Below are 22,508 nucleotides of genomic sequence, written 5' to 3' on the forward strand. Positions count from 1 at the left end.
TGATGGCGATGGTGGCATTTTTGTTGGGTACACAAATAACAATCTTGTGTGCAATGTAGCTCCGCCTTGACTGGCAGGTTATAAAGAGACTTGTCCTCCAGGTGAGTCCTCTCATGGTATGCAAGTCCTCAAGACCAACATGGGGGCTGCAGGACTTCAAACGACATTATGGCTCATCCCACTAGTGCTGCTGGCCGGCTCACTCTCTCAGACTGGTAAATGATGACCTGAAAACTCCTTACAGCTTCAGCAGATACACTAAGATTGTAATAGGTCCTAGAGAAGAATGTATGTTTCTTTATGTTTCTTTGAATAGAGGTTCATTTGGTTAAAAAATGAAAAATTAAATTTCATTAATTTCATTTTGGATTGTTTATATCATGTTTGGGTATTTTGTACATTTCCTGTTAGGGATTAGTTATTTTAACTTTTTTAAAAATCTGTGGAAAAATTTTCTTTCCTGCATTCAAATGAATTCAACATGATTTTTTTTTTGTTTTCCACAGTAAACGTTGTTCCTTCTCTAAACACCATCAGCCTCAGTTCAGGTAATTGTGCCAATGCCTAATATGGTTTCTTGCTCAATTTTTCATGTCATTTCAGAATTATGTTTTAATGGGACTTTTTTTTTCTTTTTTACATTTACTAGTTAACGCATCTCACATCGGCCGAGTGTGTACGACTTGGGGGCAGTCTCATTTTAAGACCTTGGATGGAGACTTCTTCCAACTGGCTTCCCCCTGTAACCACATCCTGGTCTCACATTGCAAGGGCAGCTATGAAAGTTTTAACGTTCAGATGAGGCGCAGTTTAGACAAACGCATCCCCACCATCACCAGCATTACCATGAAGCTGCAAGGTTCCGTGGTGCAGATCACTAGCAGCGCAGTGACTGTAAATGGCAAAAAGTAAGTTAAGTCAAGACCAGTCAGTTACAAATAGATATATTTAATGATGTCCTGAGCTGTCGTCTGAGACACTGTTTTCATTTTTTTCTTGTTATATTGATTTTCATTCAGTGCTTCAGTAGTGCATATATTGGTAAATGGACTTGCTCTTATATAATGCTTTTCTACTCATCAGAGTACTCAAAGCGCTTTTACAACAATTGCTTCCATTCACCCAGACACACACACATTCACACACTAATGTGCAGGTTGCTAATCAACCTGCAACATCAGTCAGTATACATTCATACACCAGTGGAACAGTCACTGGTAGGCAATTCGGGGCTCAGAATCTTGCCCAAGGAAACTTCGCCATGCAGCACATGACTAGGCGAGAGCCAGAATCAAACCGCCGACCCTTCAATCATTGGACGACCCGCTCTACCACCTGACCACAGCCGCCCCCAGCTGTTGTGTACCTTGAGCTGACCAAAAAAAGCCTTCAGGGGCTTTCAACCACATCTCATTATCTTTATAAGCAGATGAGTATACTCAGTGATCAAGGAGAAATCTGTCTTTTGCTATTAACTCAAAGTGCAAAAACCATTTGCTCACAATTCCAAAGATCCTTTAGACTTTGTAAGGCATGTTTCAGCCAGTTTAGCTACAAGATGAGCGGCTTGTGTAGACACACACTGAGGTTCAAAGTTTGAAACCAGCAGCAAAAGTGCTTTTAGTTTAGATTTGTTTCAAATTGAACACAATTTGTTTAATTGCAAATGAAAATATCAACAATTTGAGTGGAATGATCAATCTCTGCAAAAATTTACATTAATTTCACAATATGTTAGCATTTGTTTTGTCATCTGATGGCTCTAATGACAGCAGTGCTTGAGCCGTGATGTAATTGACAAGTTCATCCAAAAACTAATAATGAATGCTGTCACAGCATGATGGTATAACTTTCTAGAGACTGTTTTGTAATGCTTTCTCAGTCTTCAAATGTCTCCATAAATGTTTCGTGGGGTGAATGTTAAGTGACTGTGAAGGTCTCATTAGTCATTGACAGCTACTAACGCTGTTAAGACAGTCACTGAATAAGTAATGATAACCTGGTATCAGGTGCGCTATGTCCAACTGACCACAGCAGTAATACAAAGGAGAATTCAAGAATTTATACATTTTTGTTTGACTGTGATGATGGCTGAAGCCTGAAATGAGTAGTGTTTGGTCCTGTCCCACAGCCGCTGTCTTCCCACTTTCCAGGTGTAGTGAAATTCTCCTCAAAACAAGCTCTTTGCTTTTCTGTGATTGTCTTTAATTTTACAGTTTTCATTATCAGTCATGTAAGAATGATCACTTTTGTATTATTCTTCTTTTTAGAATTTGACTTCCTGTGTCAGCTGCTGCCTGATGTTTCATTGTCATACAACTGTGTATATTTGTTGCAGGGTGTCTCTGCCACACATCTCATCTGGGGTGTTTGTCAAAGCAACCACATCCAGTATCTCTATTGAGGCTAAGCTGGGAATCAAGGCGATCTGGAACCTGGATGACTCTCTTGATGTATGAAGCCTTCTCTGACATATGCACACATGCCTCTCCCAAGTTTTGAGCCTCCTGTAAACACCTCAGCACAGCCTGAATCTATAATCCATTAGTGTTTTGTATGTATATTTGTCTAAAGAAACACTCAGTCTCAAGATGTTTGATTTGAAGGAAACAACTGCTGTTATCTGATCATTTTAGTATTATCAACAAATACCTGGAAAAAGGCCTAAAGGCACCATTAACTTATCTCAATAACAAGTACTGCCTGTGCCTCTGCAGGTGATGCAGCTTATCTTTATTTGCCATAGAACTCCATTGTTGTCCAAATGCTATTAAAACCAAATACAAGAGCCACAGTATTGCACTTTGGTGACACACTATTTAGTGTGATGAAAAAAGGTGGCGTTGAGATTAGATAAGGTAAGATAAACTTGATCCCACAGTGGGGAAAGTTCACCGTTACAGCGGCTCAAAAGACAGATCTGTATAGCTGAGATAATAGGGAGAAGCTCGACAAACATTAAACAAAGCTCACAGCACAACAGCAATGACTCACTGTATGAATTTGCGGGATTTGTCCTGGAGAGATTCGCACGCAATATAAATAAGTCAAGCCTTTCAGTAAACGTGACTGAGCACATTACTTTAAAAAAATAGATGTGATTAATGGGTTTTCTGATTAGATATTGTTAGTTTTCCATACTTAACAGAATTCGATTCACTGAGGTTGGGTGGTAACTTTATTTATCATTATTTTTATTTTTATTTTCTTCATTTTCATTATATATATGAAATGTCTAAACATCTCATCTTAATAAATGGAGATGAGCTTTCAGGTGTTTAATCAGTAGCCAGTGTAGGGCTTTAATTGTCTGTTGTCTTGTGATTTTGAGAGTAACTATTGTATATCTGGGATGTGTTCACAGATTGAAATAGGTCACAAGTATCACAACCAGACATGTGGACTCTGTGGAAACTTTGATGGTGTATCCAATGAGTTCCTGAAAGATGGTAAGATCCTGCTTGGTATTAGTTTGGGATAATATGCTGTAGATTATAGTTCTGTTAAAAAAAAAAGAAAAGAAAAGAAAGCTAAACAATACAGACAACAAAAATGGATTTCATGAATCAGTGAATAAATTATTAATGAACAGAACCAATATTCCCACTATAAGAGGCTGTATTTATTTTATCCATCTTAATCTTTTCAAATCCAGGCCAGTTATTGTTCAAAAAAGAACCAGTTCAAGATTAAAACTGAACTGTATTGATTTGGAGAGTTAAATACATCATTCCTGTCAGTCACATGAATTTCTGCTGTCCTGTGTCAATTTAATTTACTCAGGAAGAGAAGAACTGGAAGCATGCATGTGAACATTGTGACATTTTCTTTCCTATTTTCTTTCTTCAGTTTCTGCACGACCCTAAATTAACTTTCCTATAGTTTGTAATAAACTGACCCAAAAACACAATCCAAAAAGCATTTTTTCTGCAAAAATACTGCAGATTTTGATGTAAGCACAAGATTCTGGGCTGAAAAATCACAATGACCATTGTTGTGTGATTAACTGCATTGCAGGAGCTCCACTATCTGTGGCAGACTATGCAGAGACCCACAAGGTAAACGGGCCCACAGAGAGCTGTGAGGTGCCGGATCAGAACCCGAACCTGAGCTGTGGCGATAAGGTAACTCCTTACTCTTCATCATACTCCGAGCATAGTTTGTCATTTTGTGAGGTTACACATGTAAAGGGTAAGAAGTGCTATACTGTCTTATATGTGCCACAACTTTAGCATTTAAGGTAGTAGTTACACCTTTTTAACAGATGTAGATCAGTACAATACTTAAGATAAGATAAGATAAGATAAGATAAGATAAGATAAGATAACATAAGATAAGAGTAACAGTCCAAAACATGCTGAAGTTCATTCATGTTCCTGAAGGACCTGCAGTACCTCCCCATCACACAGTATAGGTGGCTTGAACATTCCCCTACAGATCACAGGGTCCAGTCCACTACTGCTTGCCTCTATTTGTGCTTTAGCTGTGATTTTTGTATGTCGCTGAAAGCATCAGAGAAGTCACCTGTATGTAGTTAGTAATCTTCATGTAAACATGGAAATAATCCGTAACATTGACGAATTTGAAGCATTTCACAACACTAGATGTTATGCCATGTAAAATGAAGATTTTAGATCTAAGATTCTCTACTATTTCTATGTCAATAATCCATTGTCCAGTTTGTGGCACTGGCAGTGTTCACACTGTTGCATAACACATAGAATTTTCTTAGGTTGTATCTTTTACACTGAAGTATGTTTTTCAGCAATTGTGTGACCAGACCCTCTCCAGTGCACCATTCCAAAGTTGCCAAAACTTACTTGATGTGGGATCCTTCAGTAAAGCCTGCATGGCGGATACGTGCAACTCCACAGAAAATACTGACTCCGTTATGTGCAAAACCATCTCAGAGTTTTCCAGGCAGTGTACCCATGCAGGTGGCAAGCCTCAGCAGTGGAGGAATGAAACTTTTTGCTGTAAGAGAAGTCATAACCTGTCAATTTGAATGTTCTGGCCTTGTGTAATTTGTGTTGTTTTCCTTACATTTATCAGAATTGTATAGTTGTCAGTAGTACAGCATCATTCAAACTTGTTTCCGCAGACAAAGAATGTCCATACAACATGGAGTTCTTGGAGTGTAGCAGCTCCTGTCCTGACACTTGCTCCAACCCCCAGGCCAGCCAGACATGTGACAGTCACTGCCATGATGGATGCAGTTGCCCTACTGGTATCCACGCACACACTTTGCACTTTATATACTATATGCAAAATATACACAATGCCATTCCTTTCCCAAGCACAAACTCAAACATAATGATCGCTGTTTTGCTTCTTCTCCTCAGGAATGGTTTTCGATGACATTGGTCACGGTGGTTGTGTTCCAGTCACTCAGTGTCCATGTCTGCACAACAACAAAATTTACAAGTCAGGAGAGTCATTCTCCTACCGCTGCGGATCTTGGTAAAATAAAGATTTTCTAAATACAAATAAATATAAGTGCAATCATAAGCACCAAACTAATTTGAATGTGCCTTACTAAAAACAGTAGAGAAGCTAATCAAGGAACACATGTATTGCTTAATCCTTTCTACACGTTATGTGCAAATGTGGCTTGCTTGGATAGTTTTCCGAAGTAGCTACAGGTAGCAAGCATATGAAGGGCTTCTATTGCTCATATGTTTCTCCTCATAATCTGCGTATTTAAGTCTCTTCACTCTAGCAAACATATGAGTTCTGACAGGAAATGATGCAGGATTCCAGGCAAAATAATTCCCCTTGATATATTTAGTTCAGTCCAAAGCTTTATATCATAATTATGGTGAGATTATACTATTGACATAATTTTCACCATATCAGGGCTATTCCATGTCGAATCATGAGGGGCCTTTTATTCAGTCATCACTAATTTGATGATCAGTTTCTATGCTAATGTGTGCTGAAAGATGAGACTTTTCATTACATTTCAATAGCCAAAGCTGTGTCAACTGTCTTCTTTAAAAACCACAAGAGTTTAATATATCAAGCTAAACTTTTACAAATATCTTTCTAAACATGAATATTTTATGCTATAAAAATTTCCAGCAAATCATTAATGGCCGAGCAGCATTTTGTGATGATTGAAGATGGAATGACCCATAAATGATCAAGTTATGTATATAGAACTGTATTATGATGTTTACATGTGTGTGTACGTTTGTGTCCTGACAGCATGTGTGACAGTGGTCAGTGGAAGTGTGAGGAGGAGAACTGTCCAGGAACCTGTTCTGTGGAAGGAGGGGCACATATCAACACTTTTGATGGAAAAGTCTACACCTTCCATGGGGACTGCACCTATGTTCTGGCTCAGGTAGTACACACAGCTAGAAGCATGGATCGATAATCCATCGACATGGAGAATGGCTATATGATACGAGTGCATAAGTGAACAGAAATAATTGTCCCAAATCAGATTAATGTTTGTGATTGCTGACTTCCTTTGACTAAATGTGTGTTGCAGCCGAGTAATGGAACTTTGTACACTGTGTTGGCGGACCTGGAGAAGTGCGGTATGGCTGACACGAGGACATGCTTGAGAGCTGTAACTCTGGTTTTATACAGCAGTCCTAAGGTAAGCTCCAGACATAGAGATCTATATCCAATTGTGTTTCCATCACTTCAGAAGACATTACACAGAGACACTTAATACACAGTTTGGGTACCAGAATCACACTCTTTTCACTCAAATTACTCTACAATTTCAAATCTATTAGACAACAAAATGCAATATTATAATAATAACACTTTACTGCTATGAAAACAGACACTAACTAAAGAATAATGACACTCACCAATAAAGAATGCAATCCGAGTGTTTTCCTCCACAAGATGTTAAGAGGCGCTGAAGTTTGTTTCTTTCAGCTGTTTGGAACTGTTGGCTCGGACTTTTTTAATACCTGCAGCATCAGACAGCAACAGGATCCATATGAGCGTCTCCACAGAGAGACTGGTGCACATTTGTACATTGAACAACAGCATTGGTAGCTAGCAAAATTCTTCTAATTATAAATTATTGCTGAGAGCAGATCAGTCAAGATCAGGGTCCAACAGCAGGTCACACTGCATAGGTCTACATATCTTCAGATTAGGCAGATGAGCTGTGATACACAGAATCACAGTTTATTTTCCAGCTGTTTAGTACTATTTCTTCTTAGTTTATCACAACCCTGCAGCATCAGACAGCTGTAACATCCATGAGTGTCTCCAAGGAGAGAGAGAGCTGCATGTATTTACACATAAAGCAACAGAAGTAACTTCATTAATTAGGTTTAACTATAATTTATACCAGTAGCTGTGAATTTTCTTCACCTCAGACAGGTGAGCTATCACACAGAGTCAGTTTATCAGCTGCAATTTCATATTTTGTCACATTGCAGTCGTCAGGGGGTTGAATCCTGGACTTCTACTTTCACTTTGGAGACTTTGATCAGCTGCTATTAGTTTCAAATAAGTCTTTTATTGTATTATTATGTTTTTACATCACTTGGTGGATTGATTGGTCTTGTGTGAATAACAAACATCAGGTGCGTAACGCAGTGCTCTCTGGCAACGTGATTGCGCTCTATGAGGAACATTAACGGATAAGAGGCCTATGTATGACAGAAGCTTAATGACAGAATATCATCCTTTATATGGATTCAATAAACCAGCAATGTTCCATGTCACATATCTGAAAGGGGCTACAGTACAATGCTCAAACAACCCTGGAAAAGTGTGCCAAAAATGATTATTCTTACATCACAAATTCAATGGTATTAGAGTTTTCTGACTGATGTCGTACCAGATAATATTGATACTATTCTGTCCTCACCAACATGGTCTGACTTTAAACCAAATCCAAGAAGTATTTGTGAATACTGATAAACTCATGCTTGAGTATAATATAAAATGCATCTTTCTACAAAGTTGCAGGTACGAATTCTGGCATCTGGAAAGGTCACTGTAAACCAGATTCCTTCTCAGCTTCCACTGTTTACACGTGAGTTACTTCAAATGTTTTTTTTTTCCATATTACAGAACAAAGACAGCATACTACAAACAAACTGAAAAAAGGCTTCAAAGTCAGTTCATAGTTTTTCAGTGTGTGCAGAACTAAAAAATAACGTGATTAGAATTTTGAATTAGTACTGATGACTTGGATGTACATTGATGCATATAAACCCTAGCAAAGATCAGCAGATAAACATGAGAATGGCTACAATCTTAGAAGTCTCAAGCTTTATGTGCACACATCATCATCACATGCATATTTCCTGTGACTGGCTGGACAAACGGATGTAATACTCATTTTTTAACGTCTTCTGACCGCTGCAGCTGAGCTGAGTGCCTTTCAGCAGTCTTCTTTCTACATCCACGTAACCACCAACTTGGGCATTCAACTGACGGTCCAGTTGTCGCCAGTGATGCAGGTGTTCATTTCAGCTGATACGTCACTCAAAGGAGCAACCTCTGGTATACCTCTACATTATTGTTTCAGTGTATGGAATAGGCTTCTGCCAATTATGTGCCACTAAATCTTGCATTTAGGTAGGACCTCTTCAGCTGTCATTAAATGTTTGTATCTGTGTAATTATGTGCCATCTCATCCAACAGGTTTGTGTGGAAACTTCAACGACAAAATGAATGATGACTTCGTGGGGCAGAGTGGACTGGTGGAGGGCACCGCTGCAGCATTCGCCAATACTTGGAAAACCAAAGCCATTTGCCCTGATATCACTGCACGTTTTGAAAACCCTTGTAGCCAGGGCATCAGCAAGGGTACAAACAGAGTCTTACCTTTAATGAGATGTCATATCATGTCATGTAAAATGTGAAATGTCATGTAGTTTTATTTAAAATGCTACCATTCCACATTTTAGGTTCATTTAGTCATTTTCATGTGCTGTTCATTCATTTCTCCATGGTTTTGTGTCTCAGAGACTTATGCCCAGTTCTGGTGCTCCAAACTAACTGATCCCAAGGGAGTGTTTGCTCCTTGCCACTCTGTCGTTCGGCCTGAAACATACAAAGATGTAAGTTTGCCCACACGATCTTCAATGACAAACAAACTTTCTAACCTCCTGGTAATCTTTCCATGCCTACTGTGTCTTCCCAAAGAACTGCATGTATGACAGCTGTAACTGTGAAAAAAGTGAAGACTGCATGTGTGCTGCAGTCTCATCATACGTCTTCGCCTGCTCAGCGGCAGGAATCCACCTCAGTGACTGGAGGACAACCATTTGTGGTGAGTAAAACTTAAAGGAGAATGTTTTTTATAATTTACATTTGTACAAGAGAGATTCTGGGTTTGTAACAAACAGTTGTTCACATGCTACACCAGCAATATAAGCACACTTTATGAGATTTTGCAAAATTCATAGCACTTGTAGAGCAAAATTATAAATATGGTAAAAATGAGAAGAAAAGAATTAATCACATGACAAGCAAAATTATTGGTTTTGTTGTGATATATCTAGTGTCATCAGCACTGATATACACTCCTCTCCAACAGTATGAAAAATGTGTTCAAACAAAAGGTACTAAGTTGTGTATGAGATCCAGATGTAAATACCTGGAAATAAAAGATGAATTATTGATCTCTTGTCCCATGTCAAACCCGATGTTTTCAGTCTACAACAAAAATAAATACTATTCCAATATTTTTGGAGGGGAGCATGTCAGTTTACTGTACCAAAACGAGCCATAAGATTCCTGTGGAAGAGGTACTCTCTTAATGCCACTCATCTTTCCCAACAGGTAAATTTAAAACATGTCCAGCAGAAACAGTGTATGCCTACAACATGACCAGCTGCCATCGTACTTGCCGTTCCCTCAGCCAGACTGACCATTCCTGCCAGGCTAACATCACCCCAGTGGATGGATGTGGCTGTGCCGAAGGAACCTACATGAATGAAGAGGGCCATTGTGTGTCCAGTGGAAACTGTCCATGCTATGATAGAGACACCACTATTCCTTCTGGACAGAGTATCAGCAGAAGTGGCACCACATGGTAAAAACAAAATACAAGGCTTGAAATAAACCTTTTGATGCAAGTGAAGACAAGTGAATTTATCTTTCACTTTCCCAAGCGCAAAAATCACTTGTCCTGGGAAAGAAGATTGGAATTGATCATGCTTCTAATCAGTGATAATCTCTTCATTGTTGAGGATTTAGATATAACTGCAATGATGGTTTACATGTATGGTAGTAGTACAGGTCTTTTAGCTATATTTGTAGCTTAGTCACTCTCAAAATGTGTTTTAAGTCAGTGTGATGGATCTAATGGGAGCAGGCTACAAGTGTTGTGGTTGGTGCTATGCTAACATTGTCATTCTAGGATATGGTAAAGTGTACATTTAAGTGCATACAGTCATGAAATTCATCAGTGTTAGCTTTCCTGGCACTGGGCTGTAGAGACAGAAAAAACACCATTATTACCAATGTTCTTCAGAGGTAAAATATTTGAACTGTGAGCAGTTCCTGCCCTGCAGGATATTTAACTCCTGATTGGTCAGTCGAGGCATTTAAATAATTTACTCTGAATGAAACAGATATTCATTAAAACAATCAGAGTAATGAGTGAAACATAACATGAAGTTTTTATCTTTACACTTTAGTTAAATTAAAAACAATTTAACTAAATCTTGAAGTTTTTTTCCCTACTGTTTGTATGTACAGAAAGCAAATATACATAAGTTGAATTAATGTAATGTTCGCTTCACACCTAATCTGACTTCATAGCTGCTTTTATCAGAATTATCTAAAATATTTCCACATACTTGCTATTTAGTGTATTTACTATGCAGCAATGAATAACCTGAATGAAGGAAAGGATGTCAATTAACTACGGGGTTGGTTAAAAAAATGACTGTACCTCACAAGATTTGCCCACTGGAAAACATCATAAACTTACCAGTGAAGTAGAGCATGTAATTTTTTTTATCTGCTTTTCCTAGACACACACACACAAAAAAACATTGACAAGAAAAGCACTCAGAGAGAGCAGTAGTCCGCCAAGGCTGCTCGGTCTATGTATCATTTCCGATGGATGAAATCTTTAATAAAAAATGACCTTGTGCTGAGCACAGGCATGCGTTATGCATGCGCATGTTATGTATAGATGCCGAATTGTGTGTAAATTACTCTTATAGAAGTTTGTTGATCAGTTCATCAATTTGGCAACACTTTGTTTTGCTAGTGTTAAAATAACCTTCCCTCCATGCTTTTATTTTGAAGGCGTATTTGTTAATGTTTCGAGCTTTTATTTTGTAACCATTCCGGTGGCACGGGAAGTGTTTATCTAAGACTTGGTTTATGGACATGATGGACATGAAGAAGACGCTGCTAAAAAGTCCGAAAATTCACGTGAAGATGAAAAACCGGCATTATTATTGTACAAATAGCCACAGCAAAGGAAATAATTTTTTCCAGAGGTGTTTTGAGATAGTCACGATGACAACGTTAATAATATTGCAGGTATTTGGTCATGAATTAAAGTTTTTTTTTAGCTTAACTTGAATTTTCAGATATCTGGTGTGCATCCAATATTTACAGGGTGGAGTTTTGTGTGTCTATCTAGGTCAGGTATCGAATGATTTTAGCATACTATTTGAAATTAACAGTGTTTCTGACGTACCCACACATGTTCTTACAGTGTCTGCAGACAGGGAGTTCTTAGCTGTTCGGGAGGAACACAACTAGGTAAGTTTCCAAATACAAATATTCAAATTTCTATAATTCAGATACCATCAGGAGATTGCTAACATGGTTAATCTACACTTGTGAATTATGAAAACATTTTTTGTTAAACCCTTTACAATACACGTCACACTGACAATCCATTTACATTGCCATTGACAATGCACATACATTTCTTCCAGCTAATGAAGTTTTTAGTCCGAAAAATTTTTGTTCACGCTAAATTCCAAGGAATTGTGAATGAAACTGTGCATAAGACATCTTAAATTTTGACATGGTCATAATACCTTTCATCATACCAATGAAGTTCTCAAAATCTGGTTTTGGTATTTGTTTCCCAGGGTCACAAGGTTGTGTTGCTCCCATGGTGTACGTCAACTGCTCCACTGCTCAACCAGGGACCACTGGGACTGAGTGCCAGAAGAGCTGCAGTACCCTGGACATGCCTTGTGTAAGTACAGCAAAGCTACGCCAGTTCTGTCAGACACATAGAAATGCATGAGCGGACCTTTTTTGAATCTTCTTGCCCTCTACTTTGATTGGATACAGATCAGCACAGAATGTATATCAGGCTGCAGGTGCCCGGATGGCCTGTTGTCAGATGGAAAAGGAGGCTGTATTAATGAGACCAGTTGTCCATGTGTGCACAATTCAAAGCTCTACCAGCCTGGAGAGACACTGATGGTGGACTGCAACACCTGGTTTGTACAAACTCACCACTGTGTGTGTGTGTGTGTGTGTGTGTGTGTGTGTGTGTGTGTGTGTGTGTGTGTGTGTGTGTGTGTGTGTGTGTGTGTGTGTGTGTAAGAAGGAAGGAAAAGACTTCAGTCAAAACCATTAGCTGGTTATAGGTTAGACAAATTTTCATCAGTATATAAACAATATATAAAATACTATGCAAAACATATAGACCCCCCATTAGGTTTTGTTGTTTTAGGATGTCACAAGCCTAAGTATTACTTCTCAGTCTTTTTATTATAAGACAATACGACTCTTTTGAACAGTTAATAATATGAACAACAGGACGGACTGATGTTCTGCTTTCCGCTCTGCCTGTTGGTTTCCCAACACCTTGTAAAATTCTTTTCTAAATGTTCTGTTTTTTCTGGGTCCGACCAGCGGATCCTTTAGCTTCTCTGTCGGTTCCTTTTAGCTCCTCTGGCCTCAGAATGTGGACACCTTTAACAGGAAACATCCACCACCAAAAAGCCCAAACAGGAAATAAATATGTATTCCTTTCAACATCCAAGTACACAGCTGTGTCAGCCAGTGTCCAGTTAGTGTAGCCCTGACATGCACAAAATAGGTTGTTGTTATTGTCATTATTACCTCATTATTCCCCAGCCAAAAGCCCACACTTAAATCTACAGAACATCTGTGGAGACACCTCAGGATGGCAGTTCAGTGAGAAAGAACTGGATAGTTTGCCCAATTCCAGGTGTGAAATAAGCCAAATTAAGGGTCTGAATTGGGGGTCTGAATGTTTTTGTCAGTGAGACACTTCAGTTTTAGGTTTTTATAAAATTTACAAAAAAATTCTAGAAACCTGCCTTCCACTGAAATGCTGATTTTTATTAATTAAAAAATGAAATCTACAACACTGTAAAGTATGCAAAAAGAAAAGCACTGACTGTAGATAGTTTAATCATTTGTTTCATGTATTCAAATAGACATGCTGTGTAGAAGTAGTTGACACATTTGCTTTGTTTATCTTTGATTAAATCAGGTCTTAGTGATAACATTATTTTCAATGAATTACAGGAAGTATAAACAAGTAGTAGTAGACAAATTTAAGCAACAGTTCACCAATTTCTAGTAATACCACACGCTAAAGATTTATTAGGACCACGGTCCTGGTGCCTGGTGGTAGGCACACACGTACTATATTAACAGAGTAGAGTGCATTTTTATATTTCAGTGTGCATAAATATTACTAATAATTCCGAATTGTGTTCGATAATTTGTGTTTGGTGTGTGTGTCTCTCTAGTGTCTGCAGTGAAAGGAAGTTTAGATGTACCACAAATGTGTGTGATGCAGTTTGTGGAATCTATGGCGATGGTCACTACATCACATTTGATGATAAGAGGTTCGACTTCAATGGACAGTGTGAATACACACTCCTCCAGGTAAAGTGGAAGCTAGACACAAGTACAAAGTTTAAAGTCGTAAACTTTTAGATGTCTCAATGTTAAGTCATGGCTGACTTGGCAAAAAATTGTGGCAACCAGGGTAATGGGATTTGTGATAAAAAAAGGCAGTCCTTGAGGAGGCAATCCATTAGAAACACAACAGAAGGGCAACTCGTGCATCTGTTTACTGTGCAGCTAAACAAACCTGTTTCTGCATGCTGCCCACAGTCTGAGTAGTTTTGAATGCAACAATAAAGTTGGTTAATTTACTGACGTAATAAAAGGTGTACAGTCTGCCATCTGCACTTCTTCATCAAAAAGCTCAGTGGCTGCTCCTTCTTTATTTAATACCTCTACAATATTTAAAACATATCTGCCACAGCCAACAAAAACGCATTTATAGAAAGGCATCCACTGTGTGAAAATGAAAAGAAAGAAGAAGAAAAAAATGCAGAGCAGTAGCTGTCAATAATGAAGCTTGTTTTCGTTAAAAGTTTGAAGACTATAACTTGGAGTAACTGCATCTATAACTGTCTTTTACCCAGGACTACTGTGGCACTGATCAGAGCAATGGAACCTTCAGAATTAACACTGAGAATGTACCATGTGGAAACACAGGAACCACGTGCTCCAAGACAATCAAGATCTTTTTGCAGGTAAAGACAACATGCACTGTGCACATGTTCTGCCACAAGCACTGGATCCAAATATCAATTTAATATTGAAGTAAAGACAGCAAGTTATTAATTTCTGATTGCTAAACTTTTTCAGTCATGACTGATAGACCTTGTCGAGCAATTTTAAAATGATGTATCTAGTAGGGGAACAAAAATGAGTCACATTAAATTGAAATTTGACTTGAATTGGAGCATAGATTTTAAGAATAATTTTAGGGTTGTTCCATCTGAAATCATAAGGGGGCTTCTGCTCGACCATCTCTGATTTGCTTGAAACTAATCATAAACTGTCGATATTTCAAATGATGTCTATTAAAGTTTCGAGTGCTCTGTCAAGTACTTTCCAAAATAATCTTTTTTTCAATTGCCCGTCGACCCACTTGCAGCATGTTTCTAGCTCCTTGTAAATTTGAGACCATGTTTAAACAACAGTATCTTAAGAACTATTAAAAATATAAAGAGTGAATTTTTTTTGCTGTTTTTTTACTGTCCTCATCATGCCTACAATTCAGAATCTGCAATATTGGACAAGTAGATCTAAAAATCTGATTATGGTAGAGTTGAAATATAAAAGAAATCCATCGTAAAAAGTTCATCTTTAAGCACACATTAACAAATTAATTGATAAACTAGTTATATTTTCTCAACCATATGTAGTTGCACATCACAATATTATGAATAAAACATACAGAATACTTTTTAAATATGCAATACTTGGTCATAAAAAGGAAAATAAATGATTTTTTTCAAATTTTTATTACTGATAAACAGGTATAAAAAGCTGTACCACAAAAACATTGTTAGATATCCTAATAAGTTCAACAGAGTTATAAAATGGTTCTTTAAATATAACTAATACACAGGCAATAACATCATTCTCAGATATTATATATTACAGATTGTATTTTTAGACATTACACATCAGTTCAGTGCATTACCCTTCTATCTTTTGGAACCGATGCTTGGAAGAAATGCTTGAAGGCTTAAAAATGCTTAAACAGTTAGTATAAATACACTTGCATTCACACTTTAACTTTCTGCAGCTGGTTAATTTGGTCTTGAGGGTCAAGTTTATTCCCAATCCACAACGATCATAAGAATAGGTGTATCACCAAAGTCTTGCACACAAAATACCTCAGATTACCACTAAATATATGTCAAGGCATGAAAATTGCTAATTGTGGGTCGAAAGGGCAATTTAAATTAGGTTTTTATATAACAAAACATATTTGATATATCAAGCTCAAATTTCACAAATATCACTATAAATATACATATATTATGTCCACAATGCTGCACAAAACCCCAGTTAAAATGATAAAAGGAAAGCTGTCTCCTCAGCTGTCAAAGGGAAATCTTGGCCTGGCTCCAGGTGGAGAGCTCACCAGCAAGCGTTCTGGTGGCCGAGCCTTGCCTTGTGGAGCTTGGTCAGGCACAGCCCAAAACAGCAACTTTGGGCCGCTACCCAGTGGGCCCACTACCTTCAGGGATGGAAACTGGGGTTGGGTGCTATGCAGATCAGTTAGTGGACAGGGGCAAGGCACATAGATGAGCCGACCATTGATGGTGTAGACTGGTTGTGGTGACATGTAATGTCCACCCCACCGGTGGTGAATGAACCTCAGCTGGTGTGGGAAGTGGAGCGATGCTGACTAGTTAGGCTCACTTTCACGCACGGCAAGGGTTATGAAACCAAAAGTACTGGACAGGGACTGGACCCTCTCCAATGTTGCCAAGGATGAGAGGCACTGGCTGGCTACAGAAACACTCACAAGCCCCATCTGAGCGCTACCTTGTTGGAGTTTTCCCTAGAAAACAAGAGGCTCAAACTCTGACTGTTGTTGATGCTTATGCACCAAGCAGCAGCTCAGACTACCCAGCCTTCTTGAAAAAGTAGCTGTGAATCAGCTCACTGATGCCCTGAAGGAACATAACATTTTAGATAAATTTCAGTCTGGTTTCTGCAAATTGCATTCTACAGAATCTGCCTGTCTAAGAATTACCAATGGCATAGTAATGTCCTCTGATGCAGGTGAATGCTCAGTTTTGGTCTAAGTGCCACTTTTGACACTGCTTACAGGATTTTGATCGAGACACTTAGCCAATGGGTAGGTGTGTCTGGCAGTGCTTTAGACTAGTTCTCCTCCTATCTTTCTGATGAATTTTTAAGTGTCACTTTGTCCCTACAGTTCTGATACTGCTATCTTGTCCTGTGGTGTGCCTCAAGAATCTGTCTTGGGCTCAATATTAGTCGTTTTACATCTCCTTCCATTACATCAGGCTATGTGCAAATGTGAAGACATCTTGTACCACTGCCATGCTGACAACATACATCTGTGTTTCTTATTTAAACCTGAACAGATAGAAAAGTTGAAAGTGTTGCATACCTGTCTGCTAGCTGTTAAGGACTGGATGACAAACAATTACCTATAGCTTAATCCAGAAAAACTGAGGTTTCAATTATTGGTCCAGAGAGCATAGCCTCTAATGTGGCTGAGTGTATGGGGTTCTTCTCTTTTCCCCTAAGGAGGAGTCTCAGAAACTTTGGTATGAGTTTTGATCAGTCATTGCACGTTGAAAATCATGTTAATTCCAGAGTCCACCCTTGTTTCTTTCTCTGGTGCCTGTCACGGCAGCAACCTGAAAACCACCAGGTGGACACCAGTGGTGACAAAGGCCATCAGGTTGAAGAAGGAGGCTTATCTAGCCTTGTTGGCTCAAGGTTCTACTGATACAGCAGACATATATCAGTCAGCCAAAAGTGCTGCAGCTGTTGCAGAAGCTAAAACTTGTGTGTGAGAGGAGTTGAGAGGCTGTAGAGAAACACTTTCAGTTGACTTTGAGCAAACCATTCAGCACTTCAGGAAGTGGAGGCAGGGCTTGTCCCAAACTGTGGGGGAAGAATTGTTGATCCATACTTGGGACATTGTTGGGTGGTGGTAAGAGTACTTCAAGGAATTCCTTAAAGCGGGTCAACACATCCTTTGCTGAGGAGACAGAGCCTGAAGAAACTGTGGGTGTTGGACTCCACCAGGGCTGCCCGTGGTCTCCAGTCCCGTTTGTAGTGTTCATGGACAGGATGTCATGGTGCAGCCAGGGTAAGGAGGGTGTCCAGTTTGGGAACGTCAGGTTTGAGTCTCTGCTTTTTTGCAGACAACATGGTACTGTTACCTATAGACCGTTACCTTTGGCACGCACTGGAACAGTTTGCAGCTGTGTGTGAAACAGCTAAAGTGAGAGTCAGTGGCAGGTTTTTTACCCCAGCTTTTAGGGAACCAGAGTTCCCTTTCACAAAATAGCATTTAACTTTTAAGGTTCACTGAGCAAGTGTTTATTTGTACCATCTCGCCTAAATGGTACAGAAATAAATGTCTGGTTATTTGTTATTGATGCCCACAGGATAATGAATACCAACTTGATGATGAGGAATTCCAGGTGACAAAGGGGAGCATCCAGCACTCCACTCAAGTGCAAAAAATGGGTATTTACCTGGTGGTGACAATCAAGCCTGGACTTGTGCTTGTGTGGGACAAGAAGACCAGTCTTTTCATCACAACCAGCTCACAATTCCAGGTAAGTAATCAAGTTTGTATTGGTCTTAATTGGCAACAAGCTTTACATGCTAAATATACTTGGTTAATCCAGTTCATTTCAGACTAGCTTATTGTCATGTACATTAGCAGAATTTTCACAGGAACATCAAAACATTTGTTCCACAAAGAAGCTTGCAATACATTTTAACAACATATTGATGCAAATTGTAACATACTTTCAAATTCTCCCGGAAAATTGTGCGTGTACACCTACAGGAACAGCCCCCTAATCAGCCATTTAAGCCTGTTTGTTTGCATTGGAGTGTATGACTCCAAGGGTGGTAAAAACAATGACAAATAGTAGTTACTGGACATAACTCTAGTTCTATGAGCATGTGACAAATGGAACAGGGAAGGTTTGTTATGTTAGCCTTTATGGTAAATTTTACTTTGACTAGATTAGGCCACTTATTGTCTATCTTCACCATCCACGAATGGCAATAAATTCTGCTCTTGCTTTTCTCTTGTCTCTCAGGGTCAAGTCTGTGGTCTGTGTGGAAACTATGATGGTAATGGTAGGAATGACTTCACCACACGCTCACAGGAGAAAGTGGAAGACGTTCTACAATTTGGCAACAGTTGGAAAGTGTCAGGCAGCTGCCCAAATGCTGCAATGGTCAGTGACCCCTGTACCTCTAATGGCTTACCGGGCAGCATGGTCTCAGAAACAGTGTAGCATCATCACAAGTACCACCTTCCAGAGCTGTCATTCACAGGTAACCATAGTGATGGCGAACATATTCACATATCCACATGCTCACATACAGAAACACCAACGCTTTGTCTGCCATGGTCTTTGCGGAATGTTTTACATTTTATTACTTCTCTGTCTTTAACACTGGGTAAATATAGGAGAAGGGCATCTCCAGAAGATTTTTTTTGCTGTTGTAGCTACATAAAAATAATGTCATACACATTTTTATAACTTTTTCATACCTCAGTAAAACACAAAGATGGGGCCTATGCCATGGCACACTGTGACACTATCCCAACATTGTAAAGGACATTTTATACCATCAGTCTCTGTGTATTGATGGTGCCCAAGAAAAAACTTTGTTTTTGCTTTGTCAAAAAAAAACTGCAAGATGAAATTTTAGTAAAGAACATGAAAAGAAGCTTGATGGATATTGGAAGCTCATTCTCTAGTAGGATGAGACCAAGAAAGAGTAGTATATCCACAGTACCACTGATGCCTGTGGACATACTGCATTACTGACTGACAAGATGGCTCCCAGTCTGCAGAAATTGACAGAATAAGAAAATTCCAGAATGATACCCATCCAAAGCACACTGCGAAGAATCTCTAAAAAGTTTCTAAGAAGAAAGAAGTGAAAATTATTACCTGGTCAAATATGTTACCTGACCTGTATCTGAAGAAAACCTTTGTGGTATTTTACAGAGTAATATAAACCCAGAAGCAAAGTGTAGCTGTAAAATTTGTCTAAAAGTACAACAACACTGGTATCCTCTATGCACAGGATGAGTGACTTCACTAGAAATAATGTTGAAGGTAAAGATGGAAATATGGAAAAGATAAATGATCTGAATCTCAGAAATGAAAGGAGTACAGACGTGCATTTTTAATATAGTAAATGGATTTTTTTTTTTTAAATCCACAGAGGAGAAAAATACCCTAGTTCTTAACTTAGAAATATGCAGTTACTGTAAAATGATAGAATTTTGAATAAATAAATTTCAAAATAATGTCATAAAGGGTTGTACTCACTTCTGTTTATAGGAAGTGGCAGTCTGTTTAATGTAAAATATGTTAATTGTCTAAGAGGTATTTTTTAAAAAACTGAACGTAGTAAGTAATTACAAATAAATATTTCACTCAGTATTAAATGGACAGCATATTATAGCATATCTGTGCATAGTATTGTCAATGAGTCTCATCAACGTGTAATATTAACGCTAGAAAATATATTAATAAAAAGTACATCATACTTTGTAATTCTTTTCTATTATACCACTATTTTTACATATAAAACTAGATAAGGCCAATTACATTTCAATTTTTGGGCTTCACCAGAGTTATGCTTGTTTGCCATTGTTTCAGATTGGCAACATTCCTCTAAATGCCTGTGCACATTTCTGGACACTAAGCACTTAGTCATTGATTATTTGAAGCTTTGGTCTATCAGAGTTATCATAGCCATTACTTGCCAAATGGACAAATATTTGGACTAGATATCCATATCCCAAATGCGGGATTCTTAGGATTTTGTTAACTACTGATCTTTTAGCTCCAGTGTCTCCCTAATATTTATACAATTAGCACCAGTTGAGTAACTTTGTGATTACTGCTACTAGTGCCTCTGGTGCTACTGCTGACACAGGATGGAATTTTTGTTATCCTTAACCTTTACTTTTCTGCTAATAAGTACATTATTCTGTGTCAAGGTTGACCCTGGGTCCATACTATGATTCTTGTGTGAGAGACTCTTGTGCTTGTGACAATGGTGGGGACTGTGAGTGTCTCTGCACTGCTGTGGCTGCCTATGCCAAGCTTGTAGTCAAGCCGGGGCCTGCATTAATTGGAGAACTCCAAACCTGTGCCGTAAGTTTGGAAAATAACCATATCAGGAAAATTGGAACTACAGGATTTGGGGATTAGGGGCACTCTTTGATGCTGTACCAAAATCAGTAATTGTATCACAGGCCAAATGACTTTTGTCATTGACTTTTTCACCAGAGCTTATAAGGACTTATTCTATCATTTGCAGCTGTTTTCTGTGACTACTATAACTCCCCTGGTGGCTGTGAGTGGCATTACAAACCTTGTGGCGCTAACTGCATGAAGACATGTAGGAATCCATCAGGAAACTGCTCTGTGCTCATCACTGATCTGGAAGGTTACATTAGATAAAGCATTTAGCATGTAATGTTCTAGACTGGTGGAATTTCTGTTTAAAAAGTGCAAGTCGAGTCAACTGTTCAGCCATATTGTTCATGAGATAAAAGAAATGTTGATCACATGTACTTCTGATGTCGTTTTATGACATGCATATGATATTCCCAATCCCAAAACCACAGAACTGTGCAGGGCCAATATTAGGCGCAGGCATGACGAAAAAAATCTGACAAAACATAAAAGAGATTGCTTTTTTTGTTGTTGTATTTTTTTATTAGTAAGTCTGTGAAATACAGACCTATTAACAGAACCAGTTTTCTTTATGATTTTTTTTAAAGTTTATTCTAAAATAGGAACTGTGTTCCTCAAGGTCTATCCTTGGTGGAACAGCTGTGGCTCAGTAGGTAGAGTGGGTTGTCCACTGATTAAAGGATTGGCGGATAGATCCCCAACTCCTATTGTCTATATGTAGACGTATCCCTGAGCAAAAAATTGAACTCCAAATTGGGCAAGGTGAGGATCTTCCTGCCACCAGTATATGTGATTGGGTGAAGGAAAGACAATTTGTAAAGCATTTTGAAAAAAAAAGCTTTGCATCCATTCGACTAACACTGAAAATTGATGGTATTGCAGGATGCTATCCACAGTGTTCCTCAAGCCAGCCCTACTTTGATGAAGACACTATGAAGTGTGTCACCTGGGATCATTGTGGATGCTATGATGACAAGGGCATCCATTACAGCATTGGAGAGGAGGCTCCATCAAACAACTGCTACAACTGGTATGTCTTGTTGTTCAAGTGCCACCTTCCCCTGTAGAGCTTAGTTCACGGGGGGCAATGATGTAAATACTATTAACGAGTACATAGAAATATATACAGATATATATTACTTATTTTTTAATGTTTGTATCCTTACTTTAATTAGTTAGGATAGTACATTTTGGCTGATTTTCATTCAGATTCACTAGAAGATTATGGGGTGGACATTGTCATAAATTGGGAAATACAAGTAGTGCACACTTTTAAACGGGCATAATCATTTGTGGTAGAAAATACTTAATTATGTCATATCTGCAGAAAACGTCTGTTTTTATGTGAAGTATTTGCTGTCTACTTCTGTCTTTCTTCCTACAACTACATGGATGATGACTGGTTAACACAGAAAGATGTGCATTGTTACACAGAGTGCACGATTAATTTTGAGGCAGTCTGTGTATAGTACACCATATATGCAAAAATACTGAAAAGACTTGTCCATGTTTATAAGTAATGTTGCTGATTCCCTGCATACTAGATTCCCCAAAATTAATTTAGTGAATTTGAGGATTCCACTACCTCCTTCAGCTGATCACTGGAAGAAATGAGATTAGTTAGGTCAGTTACTTTGCAAATATCTATGACACGGAATACACTGAAGAATACCTTTATGTCCAGCAATTGTTTTAAAGTTAACATGACTTTTTCACTTCCTCATTTCAGTGTGACAAAGACAGTAGGCAACAGAATACAGTATACTGTGTATTTATCAGTAATTAAAATAT

At 38.5% G+C, this 22,508-nt stretch overlaps 1 pseudogene; it reads left to right on the top strand.

The window, feature by feature from the left end:
• The first annotated feature begins 798 nt into the window (after window positions 1-798).
• LOC110963995 (mucin-5B-like) lies at window positions 799-21,784 on the top strand (annotated as a pseudogene).
• Window positions 21,785-22,508: the final 724 nt, after the last annotated feature.

The sequence above is a fragment of the Acanthochromis polyacanthus genome, chromosome 2 (genome assembly GCF_021347895.1).
Source record: "Acanthochromis polyacanthus isolate Apoly-LR-REF ecotype Palm Island chromosome 2, KAUST_Apoly_ChrSc, whole genome shotgun sequence".
Lineage (NCBI taxonomy): Eukaryota > Metazoa > Chordata > Actinopteri > Pomacentridae > Acanthochromis > Acanthochromis polyacanthus.